Below are 12,373 nucleotides of genomic sequence, written 5' to 3' on the forward strand. Positions count from 1 at the left end.
AGACAATATCAGCACTTTTCATTTGGAATGCATCTTAAACTACATTTTGAGTAGAATAAAATCCATCAGCAGCCTAAGTCACTCAGCATGGCAATGAGTTGATGCAAACTGTTAATTCTTTCTGTTCTTAATAGTTCATTAAAGAATCAGTTCAACTGATATAATGAAAAGATGAAGTCTCCCACATATTTATTATGTAAATATTTTTTCTTTCTTTTTTGGACTGGAGTTAAAAAATGTGTATATACTTGAAAGCATTCTACGAACACAAACAATAGCAATAAACAACACACAGAATCAGACCTTTATGATTATTTTGGTTTTGTTTAGAAATATGCCCTTGTCAACAGCTACAAAATGTTTTTATTGATCAGCATTTATTCAACATTCCAAATTTTTGTATATAATTAGACTGTTTCTGAGGTAACACATGGAGAATAGATAATAAACTAATGCTCTCTAATGCTGTGTGTAATTGACTTATTTAAGTTTCAGGAAATTCTCCGTAACACTATTTTATTATTCTTTATTTTCTGTACACCTTAGTACTCTATCAGTATAAATTAAAGAAGTCTTCCTTGTTTCTGGCTCTAGGAATTTCAGTGCCTCATCTAGGTGATTTCATTGCAAGACTGGGTTATTCACAATAAAGAAATGCTGCTGTGAATAACCCAGTCCTGCAGTGGAATCAGCTAGGGCAGCCAGTGGCTTTTCTCCTTCCTAAAGAGATGAGTGGTCTTTATCTAATGTAAACTAAGTAATTTCAATAGAGTGGGGTGACTAAGTCAAGGAGCAGGGTTAAAACTGAGTGCTGTGGTGAGATATACAAGGGTTATGTGGTAAAGTGAACAGCTAGACACAAAATTTCACAGGAGAGGTAAATGCAGATTTACATCTAGTTTTCTTGGAAACCACCTGACAATGTAGTAAAACAAACTGTTTAGTCCTTTTCCCTTGCGTATATGGATCCAGCATATCAGGATCATGTACTACTTGACTTCCTACATCCTTTACACAGAAAACTGATTTGAACTATAACAGCTTACAGCCTTGGTGACCCTGGAGTATTGGGCCCCTCCTTATTTTTCTGTATCTGCTCACTACTTGGACTTCACAACTTTTCCCCCCTTCATTTTTTCACTCATGAGCTCTGCTTTTTTAAGACCTTTCTGTTGTCTTTTCTGCCTTTTATGCATCAAGACTTCAAATTTTTTTTTTCTCATTTCACAGGTAGTATTTGTTAGGTAAGCCTCCTGTGTAACTAAGCCTTTTGTCTCCTACTTTATTTCATAACTTAACAATATACTTTTTCATCAAGCACCTAAGAATGCTGGGTCCAGCTTGTGCTTTTCTGACTGGAGGCACTTTTTCAGAAAGTGTATTTTTGGTGTGCTATTTCATAGAATCACAGAATCAAAGAATACTTTGTGTTGGAAGAGACCTTTGAAGATCAGCTGGTCCAAACCCCTGCAGTGAGCAGGGACACTGTCACTAGATCAGGTTGCTCAGAGCCCCATCAAGGCTAACCTTGATTATCTTCAGGGATGGGGCCTCTACCACCTCTCTGGGCAACCTGTTCTAGTGATCTATCACCCTCCTATTGGAGAATGTTTTGTTTATATCCAACTTAAATCTACCCTTTTCTAGTTTAAAACCATTACCCCTCGCCCTGTCGCTACATGGCCTAGTGAACAGCTCTTCCACATATTTCTTACAGGTAACTTTCACGTATTGGAATGCCCTCTGGCATGTATTAGAAAACAAAACAAAAAACAACAGAAGAAACATATTTATCAAAGTCTTCCTTTATTAAACTTTTGCTATTCAGTTGGGTATAGCTGATTTTAGGAAATGGTCTCCAAGTTACAGTATGAAATACTTTCTGTTCTTCTGCCATCAGGAATTCTTTTTCCCAGAGACCCATCTGAATAAGTCAATTTAAAATCTGCGTGCCCCACAGTAGATCACTTGCTCTGAATAGTCCTTCATCAAAAATTAAATTAGTACTAGAGCACTCTGTATTGTTTTAATTTAAAACGAGAAATCTGCATCTGCCCTCCAAATACAAATGTTGGAACACTTGTTTCAACCTGAACAAGTACACTTTCTGAAATAAAACATTCCTCTCATTAAGGAGTATTAACACGTATTTTAGAAGATTGTTGTTTTCAGTCAGAGGCTTTCTCATGAATGGCTGATACTGCATCTAAAATAGCCTACCATCAGTTTCAGGTTTTGATTCTTTCTTTGGAAAACTCTGAGTCTAAGAATCTGTTCTCTGAGATGAAGAAATGAAAGACAAATCATGAATGCATTAACTGATCTAATGTAGATAGCTCAATGTAAATAACTTCTGTCTTTATTGCTCTTCGAAATAAGTTTGGACCTAGAGTTCCTTGTTCCATGAGTACTTTATCTGTAAAAACTGTCCTGTGACAGGACTGTATCAAATAATGCTGTCCCCAAGTGGCTCTATGCCACAGAAAAATCTCAGATCATGCTAGTGCTCTACTTCTAGGTTTTTCAGGGGCTTTTGGGTGTTTTCTTCACTCTTCCCAAGAGGATGAACCTGTAAGTTTCTAACTCTCTTTAACACAGGATAAAAAAACAACTCTGAACAACTGGGTAATGCCAAATGAAAGTCAAGTGCTGCCTTACAACTTGGACCTGAAAGTAAACATCCAAAACCAAAACTTTACCTTATGCCATGAGAGGTGATTTTTGGAAAAACTGGGTTTGTCTTTACTTACTTCACAGAATTGTGTCTTAAGTGACATCTTGTGTATCCTCACTCCAGTTGAGAAATTTTAAGTATGCAGATTTGTCAGGAATGAATGAACCCTACTGCACTGTTTCACTAAAGCACTGATGCGTACTTACCACGGCAGAGGTAATTTAGGTAGTTCTTGCTTAGCCCATATAACAGTTCTTTAGGAATGTATAATTTTATACTTTAACTGAGAGTTTCAGAAGGTTACTGTTTCACTAAGCAGAATGATCTCCAATATACAGAAGTATTACTACAACCAGCTGATACAAACATTCTGTATCTATGAGGCAGTTGCTTATAGGTTTGAGAACCCACTGTTCTTAATTCATGTTCTTATTCATCCTCAACAAGTAAGCAATAATGTACACAACAATTCTCTGACACATAGCTCCATCTGATTCTTCTTACAATTATGAAGAATATGAAGACTAAAGAAAACTCCTGATGACTTGGCAGGGAGAAGCAGCTTTTATAATTATGAGCTAAGAAAAAAAGCCACTGGAACCTGATAAAAATTATTTTCATATCACATTTCATATCATATCACTATTTCTGTATTTTTGTTTTAAGAAATTAGGTTTTCTACAACTATCAACAGTGTGCGTTCAGTAGCCAGGACTTTCACATTCCCAGGGGAAGTTCACACACAGGTTTTGTAAAAATGAATGTTCCAATAGTGAAAATATTTTTAATTTCTAAATTTGACACATTTTTGAAAGTGATGTCTAGAGGTGATATAATTATTTAATTATATGAACCTTAAGAGTTACTATGTCCCTACCACCACCACTTACTGAGGTCGATCCCCTCTCTACAGGCAGACATTCATCTTCTAAGAGGGTCGAATGGTGACAGAAACCAAAACTGTGTTGCTGACCCTGGCTCTGCACTTAAGTTGTTCATGCTCAGTACTGCTCCCCTCCTTCTCGTGCTTCTCACGAGCAGCACTTAGAGGAGCACCTGGGAACCCACACCCCTGATTATCCCCCAAGAAACTGGGGTAACAGCTCCTCTCCTGGTTGCCCCTGGAGGTAGTCCTGGTGGGTGTCACTGTCAGCTTTGATGAGCTTTGGCGTTATCTCCACGACATTCTGGATCTGGGTCCCCAGCAAGCAGCAAACTTATCTAGCCAGTGGGTCAGGTCAGCAGGTGGGTGCCTCTGTGCCCCACAGCAGAGTGACCCACGTCAGCACTCACTGCTTCCTCCAGGCAGCCTGGTGTAGTTCAAGTCAGTCTGTCCAGGTACTTTGCTTGAAAGCCACCTGAGCTCTTCCTCAGCATTGAAGGCAATGAACCTCAGGCAGAGCAGGAGCCCAACACACAGTGCCAGAAGACACCAGCCTCCAGCCATCACCTTCCATTAGTTTTCCACTTGCAGTTCTGCTCATGACAGACCCTGCCCAAGTCTGCACTGTGGTGAGAGTCCAGAGCTCTTGAAGCTGTAGGATCTCTGAGGAGATCCTGTCTCTCTTGATGCTGTGCAGCCTGCTGACTTCTGTAACTCTCCCACTCAGCAGCACACTTCCTGCCGGAGAGGTCCAGGAGAGGCCCCAGAGACTCCCTCTGATCTACCAAGCTCTGATGCAGGCCTCTCCCTAGCACCAGTTAAAAGGGTGGGAACTTCACCCTCCTGAAGCAGGAGCAGCAGCAGCAACAACTCTAGGCACCCTGCATCAAGAGCTGCTGACCATGTGCACTCACCAGAGCTTCCCCAGGCCCACAGCCTGCCCTTGCCTCATACCTGGCAGAGGTACACTGGTATGGGTACCCTGCCAGAGTTCCCAGGGGTCTCCCTCTTCTACCACTTTCTAAGAGCCTTGTTTCAAGTACAGCATCACCCTTCTTGCAGTCCAGCCCCTCTCCTCTGTCACACACCCCAATTTCCAGCTGCTTTCTTTCCTTTGCTTTTCCTGATACTGTCAGCAAGAACTCAACTTGTATTTCCATACTGCAATTTGAAATACTGCTTTGTATTAAGAAGTTGTATAGAAAAAGAAGCAGCTATTTGGCCTCCAAGAAGAAAAAATGTGAAATAAGCATTACCACCTGCATATTTTAGACTACATCAGAAATACTCTGCACAAGATTTTGTGCGTTTCAAAAGTAGGTTGCAATTATCCCATGTAAGGGAAAAATCTATTAAGTAGCTATGGATAAATCTTACCAAGCTATGAAAGGTTCAGTTAACATGTAGCTCGTAATGGCTGAGTGAGGACATTTTCAGCCACTCACTTTTATATGAATATCTGAGTGAAATTTTTAGAGATGATGTAATAAAAGGTGTGAGAGATCCAGGATCATGTGATGGGGCTGGCAAGGTTCCCGAGATGGCTGAGAACAGTTCGCCATGAAAGGTCATAGTGCTGAAATGACACAGCTTCTCTGGATGGTCTGAACTTTTGAGCATTGGTAATTAAATTCCTGATTAGAGTAGTCTGCAAAAATCTATTTTTGCAGCTGCATAACACAAAGGGGAATATGGCTTTGGCACTGCACACATTTTATGAGGCATGGCTGGACACTGCAAATTGCTGAAGTGTTTATATTTCAGTTTTGTTCAAATCAGTTAAAAAACTGTGACAGAATATTCACTCTTGTTTGTCAGACGTGTGAAAATACCAATTTGGACAAACTTCTCAAGGACTGTCTCTTAATAGAGAAGCTGGTAGCAGATGAACCAGATGTTCTGCAGAGAAATTCTCATTCAATTGCTAATGTGGATGATCTGTAAGCGAAACTTTGGAGAAAAATAAACAACAAAAAAGAGGGAAAAGCTTTCTATTGAATTTTAAGTGTGCACTCGCAAAATACATGATTTGAAGATATTGTGCCAAGGCTCCTAACATCATAACGTTTTAGCATATTTGATTGACTTTTGTCTGCAACAACTTCCACTCACAACAGAATAATCAACAACTGATTCTGAATATGGAGAAAGTATTTTTGCTGAGAACGTTTCTGCCAGAAGCACTTCAGCTGAAAGCCATGGCTCCTCTACTAAGAAAGTGAGGTTTATTAATAAATATTGAAATAGATTGTAACAGCTGGTTAGCTGACATAATACTAAGCCCTGGGAAAAATGAGATAATCACGTAAAGTTGTCTCATTTGCTAACTGTAATGAGAAGTGATTGATGAGGCTGGAGTTGATGCATGCAAGCATGAATCATGCCGAAGAGCCTCCAAACAGCTAAAACATCCAAACCATTTTTTTTCTGCTGCATTTTAAATAAAAAATGCTTTGTAAATACACTTGGTGATTTGAATAATGAGATTGACTCTGCAGTAAGTGACATGAGGTGGTTTTTTAACTGTAGATTGTTATTATGACATTACACAATTAATCATTATGTGCTTGTATTTTAAGACAACTTAAGATACCAAAAAGAATTTCAGCATTAATACTTGGGAACTCCATTCATTTTGCAATGTCTATTTCATACCACTTTCAAATAAAAGTTATAACTAAAATGTGAATGTGTAGTTGCACTGAGTTATACTCCAGTATGCTTTCAAACCTCACAATAATAAAGGTTCTAACCCTTTTATTGTTGGTGGAAGCCTCTATTATTCTGATGCGATGAAGGAGGCTAGGAACTATTAGAAGTACTGGCAAAGGGTGACTGTGCCCAGACCTCCTCATCTTGTCATGCAGCAGGACACACATGATTAGGTTTTTAAGTGTGCATATTACCATTCTTCATATTTTTTTCTGTGTCTCAGATAAGAATAATGACTGACATGAGCAAAACTGGTATTATTTTCCAACTTAAGGCAAAATAAGTATTCTTTGAAATTCAGCATGAGAGCAAAGTAAAGCATGCAATTTAGCTGCAACAATACCAGATTATCATCCTTCAAAACAGCATCTCCAAACTGAAAACTCACTGCTGTTGTGACTTTTTCAGTTCCAGGTGACATGCAGCTGCAGATGATACTCTGTGAACTCATTTATCAAATAAATATGTATGAAGACAGTAATTCAAATATTGCAAACACAAAAAAGGAAAAGTTAATATCTAATGGGTAGACTGGAACTGTGTTTGCATCCCAGAGTCAGGCACTAAATTAGAAAGGCCCACTTCCGCAGTTTCTCCATTATATGTGAAATTACTTGGCTCTAGAGGAATGAAACTTTCATGACCTAAATGTATTTAAACTTCTTGCCTTGCTCCTACAAACTCTGTCTGGAAGGCAGGGGAAGTTCTTCCCAGTGAATTCCAGAATTTTCTATCCAACTCCTTTGAACTATCTTGTTCAGATAGGTATTTTTGAGATTTGAAAATGTAATCCCTTTATGTAGAGTTATATTCTGTGACTCACAGCAAGATGAACCTCATAGCAAAGGAAGATGCTTTTTTTTTCTCCAGAAATAGCAGGGACTCACCTGAAGAGTTCTAATAGCACGCTCTGCCAGAAAAATAGCAAGTCTCAGCAGAGACTCAATTAAATTTATAAAAAACAAAGCCGAATTTTAACATTCTATTATCCTCCTTCTACACATACATATTCACACATACTGATTTTAAAAGTATATAATAAAAATTTTAGTGTAATATAAACTTACAAAATTGATATGTAGAATTCTATATAGCTTTTAAGGATCTTCTGAAAAGCCATTCTTAAGATGGCTGAAAAGTCATCTCTTAAGAGGATTTTCTGAAAAGCCATCCTGAAGAAATGCTTCCATAATCCAAGTAGTGTTGTCTGGAAAACAGATACTAGATTTCATAAGTGACTGAAGAAATGCTGCCCTGAAACAACAATTGGATGCAGAATCTGTTCTCAGATCTCTCTTATGTGCTTTGGTGCATTTTACCAGACTGTAAATGGTGGTGATAATCATCATTTGTTAATACGCACTTCGAAGTTCAGAGATAAAAATACTATCTAGATATTATTGATTGTCAGCTAAGTCCCACAACAACTTATTTTAGAGTAAGTTTTAAAAGAACTGAAAGCTGAGAAAAGCTACTCCATCTTTGATTTAAGCAATTTTATGAGGCAAATGGGAATTTCATTATAAAACACACATATAGCTGCTAATATGACTCTCATACTGCTGTGCTACATACAACAATCCTAACTTTCTTTATGTGTTTGCTGTAAAAGAGACAAAAAGGAACAGATGCTGACATCTCACAGATGTTCCAGTTTGCCAATACAAGTTTACATGTATGACTGCCATCCAGAGGCAGGAAGTTTGACAGGGTTTCAGCTGCTGGCATTGACTATGAAGAGTTCATCTGTTAATCTCAATATAGGTAGGATTTTAAGATTTCTAGATCAAGTTCCACCTGGGGAAAAAATAACTATTACTAGAAAAATCCTATGCTATAAAAATAATCTTATATTTTTTCTGGATAGGGATATAAAATTGGTCTTGAACTGTGGCTTTGTCAGAGTTTAGAATGAAGTCTATTGCCTATGAAATGCTACAAAGTTAACATTTTCCAATTTGTCTGTATTTGAAAGTTAGTTCAAGTTAAACTGAGGTCTGTATCTGAATTGAACTAGATATTTTAAAAAAATCATACTTCCACATGCAGTTTTATTTAAAATAAAATGTGCTGGATGTACGCAAAGCATACTGTTGATTTCACATTTCATGTTAACCGCCTACTTTGACAAGAAACAGTTCATACTAACAGAACTGAGGTTTTGAGCATGTGCAGAACCTGGCAAGTATCTATGCGTGAATTTATATATTGAGAAAAATTCCTGGCTGATTATGAAAGGCAGAAAAATATCCTGACCTGGAGCACATGTCTGGGCAAAAACTGAGAAAATAAAGAGTATTATTGGAAGTCAAACTGAACAGGTAGCCTACTGTGAATAGTAGGAGGAGACTGGATTACACCACTTGATTAATTCACATAAGAAGGAATATTCATGTTGTAGAAGACACGTTTCCTGTGTTCTGCATCACTCAACTGTGCAAAACACAGGAATTCTCATTGTACGATATGGCGAATGGCGTGAAGTTATTGTGTATGGAAACAAACATATGTAGCAAAGGTATACAAATATACTGGCTTTTAGTGGCATTCTAGTACTGCTTGTGAAAGAGCATTCAGAAAAAAACCACTTTATTTTTATTTAGATCTCTTCACCAGATTGCTACATGTCTATTTTAATCCCTCTGATATACTAAAAGATTAAAAGTATAAATTCACCATCTTAAATAAATAAGAAGTAATATACTGAACACAACATGAATGCTTTAATAAAAATGAAAAGTGCTAGCTATGATTAAATTATGGCAGTATTTTAAACACTTGTACTATTCAGTCAATATTTTCTCAATAAGAAATCAAAAGTTCCCCACATTCAGACTGTGTTATACAGTAATCATTTTAATGTTTGGTCATTTTATTCCCCTAAAGATAACTTTTTTTTTCCCAGTTCGGTGCATAACTGCAGAATTATGAAAACCTAACTTTAAAAAATAAGAACAAAGGCTGTGTTGCATAGCATCCTGGAAATGTGAGTTGATATGTAAATAGCCTACACTGAAACATCTAGTCATCTGACAACCAAACTCAGCTGAGAAATGGCCACTGAAAGGAGTATCAGTCATACTGCCATGCTACTTCCACATGGGTGGTTCTTCCATGAACAATGTACCAATTTGTCTTTTTTTCTTTGATTAAGAGAGTAACACGTGCTACAACACTACATAAAGAATAACTGGTGATTGAGAAAAATACTATGACAAGTGGGAAAAGCAGTTTGACACACAGGTGAATACTTTGACAAGTAAACCTATGCAATTAGATGGTTTTGCTTACAGTAATGCAAATTCATTGGAATTTTCATGTACCCTCAGAATGTTTCTCAGACAAAGGTTTGTGTAGACCACCTTACCGTCATACTTAGGTTGGCAATAATACGCTTGAAATTCTATGTGCTGCTTGGCCAATACAAAGTATTACTTCATGTAATCCACTGAGCAATTTCAAACATTGTTTGCCATGAATTAACTGGGAAAGTAGCAGTGAGGCTTTCGTTGCAGAAATGCTGTTAGTTCTTAATCACATCTTAGCAGAAGTCAAGCAATTTTCTTTCTATTATAGGAGTAGAGGAAAAACAAACTTTATGCTTTTTCTATTAGAATTAGTAACGCTAGTCTCACTTGCTGATCACATTCCTTCAAATCTTGTTCAGTGCAGTTGTAATTAAGCAAAACATTGCTGTTCTCTCTAATCAATGGCTTTGGCAATGACAGTAAGAATTAAAATGTTAGGCTTCCTCTCCTTGAAGAAGATACATGGTTATGGAAAACATCAGTGAAGTAGTTCAAAAGATCTTGTAATATAAGTAAAAAATAATCAAAGAACTATTTCACCAACTGTAATCAATAAACCTGCATTGACTAGAGACATTCTGAGCAAGGTAGCAGTAATATAACACTTCTAATGGATATTCAAAGACTTACTGAGATTATTAAAGAGTATCTACATTATTATAGAAAGTTAACAAAAAGTATTCTTCCAAGATTCTTATCGATCAAGTATAACTGAATAAGTGAACTCAGTTCAGAAAAGCACCTTTAATTCTGCCCAGGTGCAGGACTTTGTATTTCCCTTTGCTCAACAACATGAGTAACCTGTCAGTCCATTTTGCCAGTCATTTGAAGTCTCTCTGAATGGCAGCACACACATTCTAAGGCATCACACACTCCTCTGAATTCTGTATCATCTGCACACCTGCTGAGGTCACATTATGTCCTCACTGTCTGGGTCACTAATGAAGATATAACGATGATATAAGAGTATTGGACCCAATATTGACCCTGGGGTACATCACTATTGACTCACTGCCAGCTGGATTTTGTGCCACTGATCCAAACACTATACACAGGGCAGTTCAGCCAGCTTCCAACACACCTAATGGCCCACTCATCACTACCCTAGCTTGTCTACAAGGTTTTTATGAAACGCAATCACAGAAGTGATGCTGAAGTCAAGATGAACACTATTAGATGCTCTCTCCTGATTCATGGAGCCAGTAATTTCATTGTAGAAGGCTATCAGGTGGTCAAGCATAAATCCATAAATCCCTGCTCACAACTCCCAGTTACCTTCTTACCTTTAACGTGTCTGAAAACAAGCTTCCAGGAGGATTTACTCTGTTACTTTCCCAGGGATCAAGGTGGGGCTGATGGGCCTGTAGTTTTACAGATGCTCCTTCTTGCCCATCTGGAATCTATGGGTGACATTCACCTCCTCCATACACCTTTCAAAGACAGTTAATGGTGGTCTCAAAGTGATATTGGCTAGATTCCTCAACAGTCCCATCAAGTCCCATGGACTTCTGTGTGTACAACTCCTTTAACCTAATTCTTCTCTGCCAATGGTAAGTCTTCCTTGCTCCAGATTTTCTCACTGGTCTCAGGGGTTTCGGATTTCCAGATGCAAGTTTAATCAGTAAAGACTGAGCTGAATAAGTCATTAAGAACGCTAGCCTTTTCCATGTACTTTGTCACTACAACCCTTGCCCCATTTGGCAGTAGGCCCATGCTTTCCCTTGTCTTCCTTCTGCTATTGCTATGTTTGTAGAAGGCCTTCTTGTTGCTGTTCATCTCTCTCACAGGATTCAACTGTAGATGGGCTTTGGCTTTCCTAACCCCACCTTTGTACACTCAGGCAGGGTCTCTGTATTCCTCCTGGGTGATGTGATCCTGCTTCTACCTTATGTATGTTTCCTAAATATTTGACTTCTGTCAGGAACTCCTTGTATACATCTACAGACTTCATACCCACTAGGCTTGACTTCCTGAACATCAAGGACTATTCCTGAGCTTGGAGGAGGTGATCCCTAAAAAATCTCTAGCTTTCTTAGGCCCTTCTTTTTAGAACCATCTCCCATGGGATTCTTCTAGGCCAGTCCATGAGCAGGCAAAGGTCTGCTCTCCTGAAGTTCAGGCCTGTGATCCTGCTATTCGCTTTGTTCCCTCTTCTCAGGACCTTAAACTCCACCATCTAACAGTCATTGTATTTAGGCTGCACAGCCCCAAGTGCCCCAGGAGTAGCTGAATCTGAAGTTAAACTTCACTTTCCATAAACTGTTTAAAACTTAGAACTATTTGGTTTTATATCAAATAGATGTGCTCCGCGGAAAACATTTTTTGGAAGTCTTTAAGGCCCTACTTAAAGAAGGCTAATGAATGCTTTCTACTGTTTCTGTCTTTATATTGCCTCATCTGATTTCCATTCCCTATTCTTGGAAGCACAGCAACCACCACACTGATGCCCACCTCTGATAGACCACAGGTGACTTACAGGTCACATTACAGGCAACTTCTTGTAAGGAAAAAGACTTTTCCCTTGACCATCTACAACAGGTTTTACTGTAACCTCCTTCTGAATTGCCAGTATTTTCCTAGTGGCACTTGCAATTAACAAATCCTAGGAAATGCTTTTTAAACCTTGTGGGAAGATCAGGAACTACAATCTTAGACAAAAGTTTAACAGTTGCTTTTGTTTAAAGACTATCATTTTACATGTAGACAACATGGAATTTAAGTTTCATGATCTCTCTAAGGGGAATATATTCTTTTTGCAGAATCTAAAATGAGGGAATGATGCAGTTTTAGGGAAAG

Source organism: Mesitornis unicolor, unplaced genomic scaffold (assembly GCF_000695765.1).
Source record: "Mesitornis unicolor isolate BGI_N332 unplaced genomic scaffold, ASM69576v1 scaffold3131, whole genome shotgun sequence".
NCBI lineage: Eukaryota > Metazoa > Chordata > Aves > Mesitornithiformes > Mesitornithidae > Mesitornis > Mesitornis unicolor.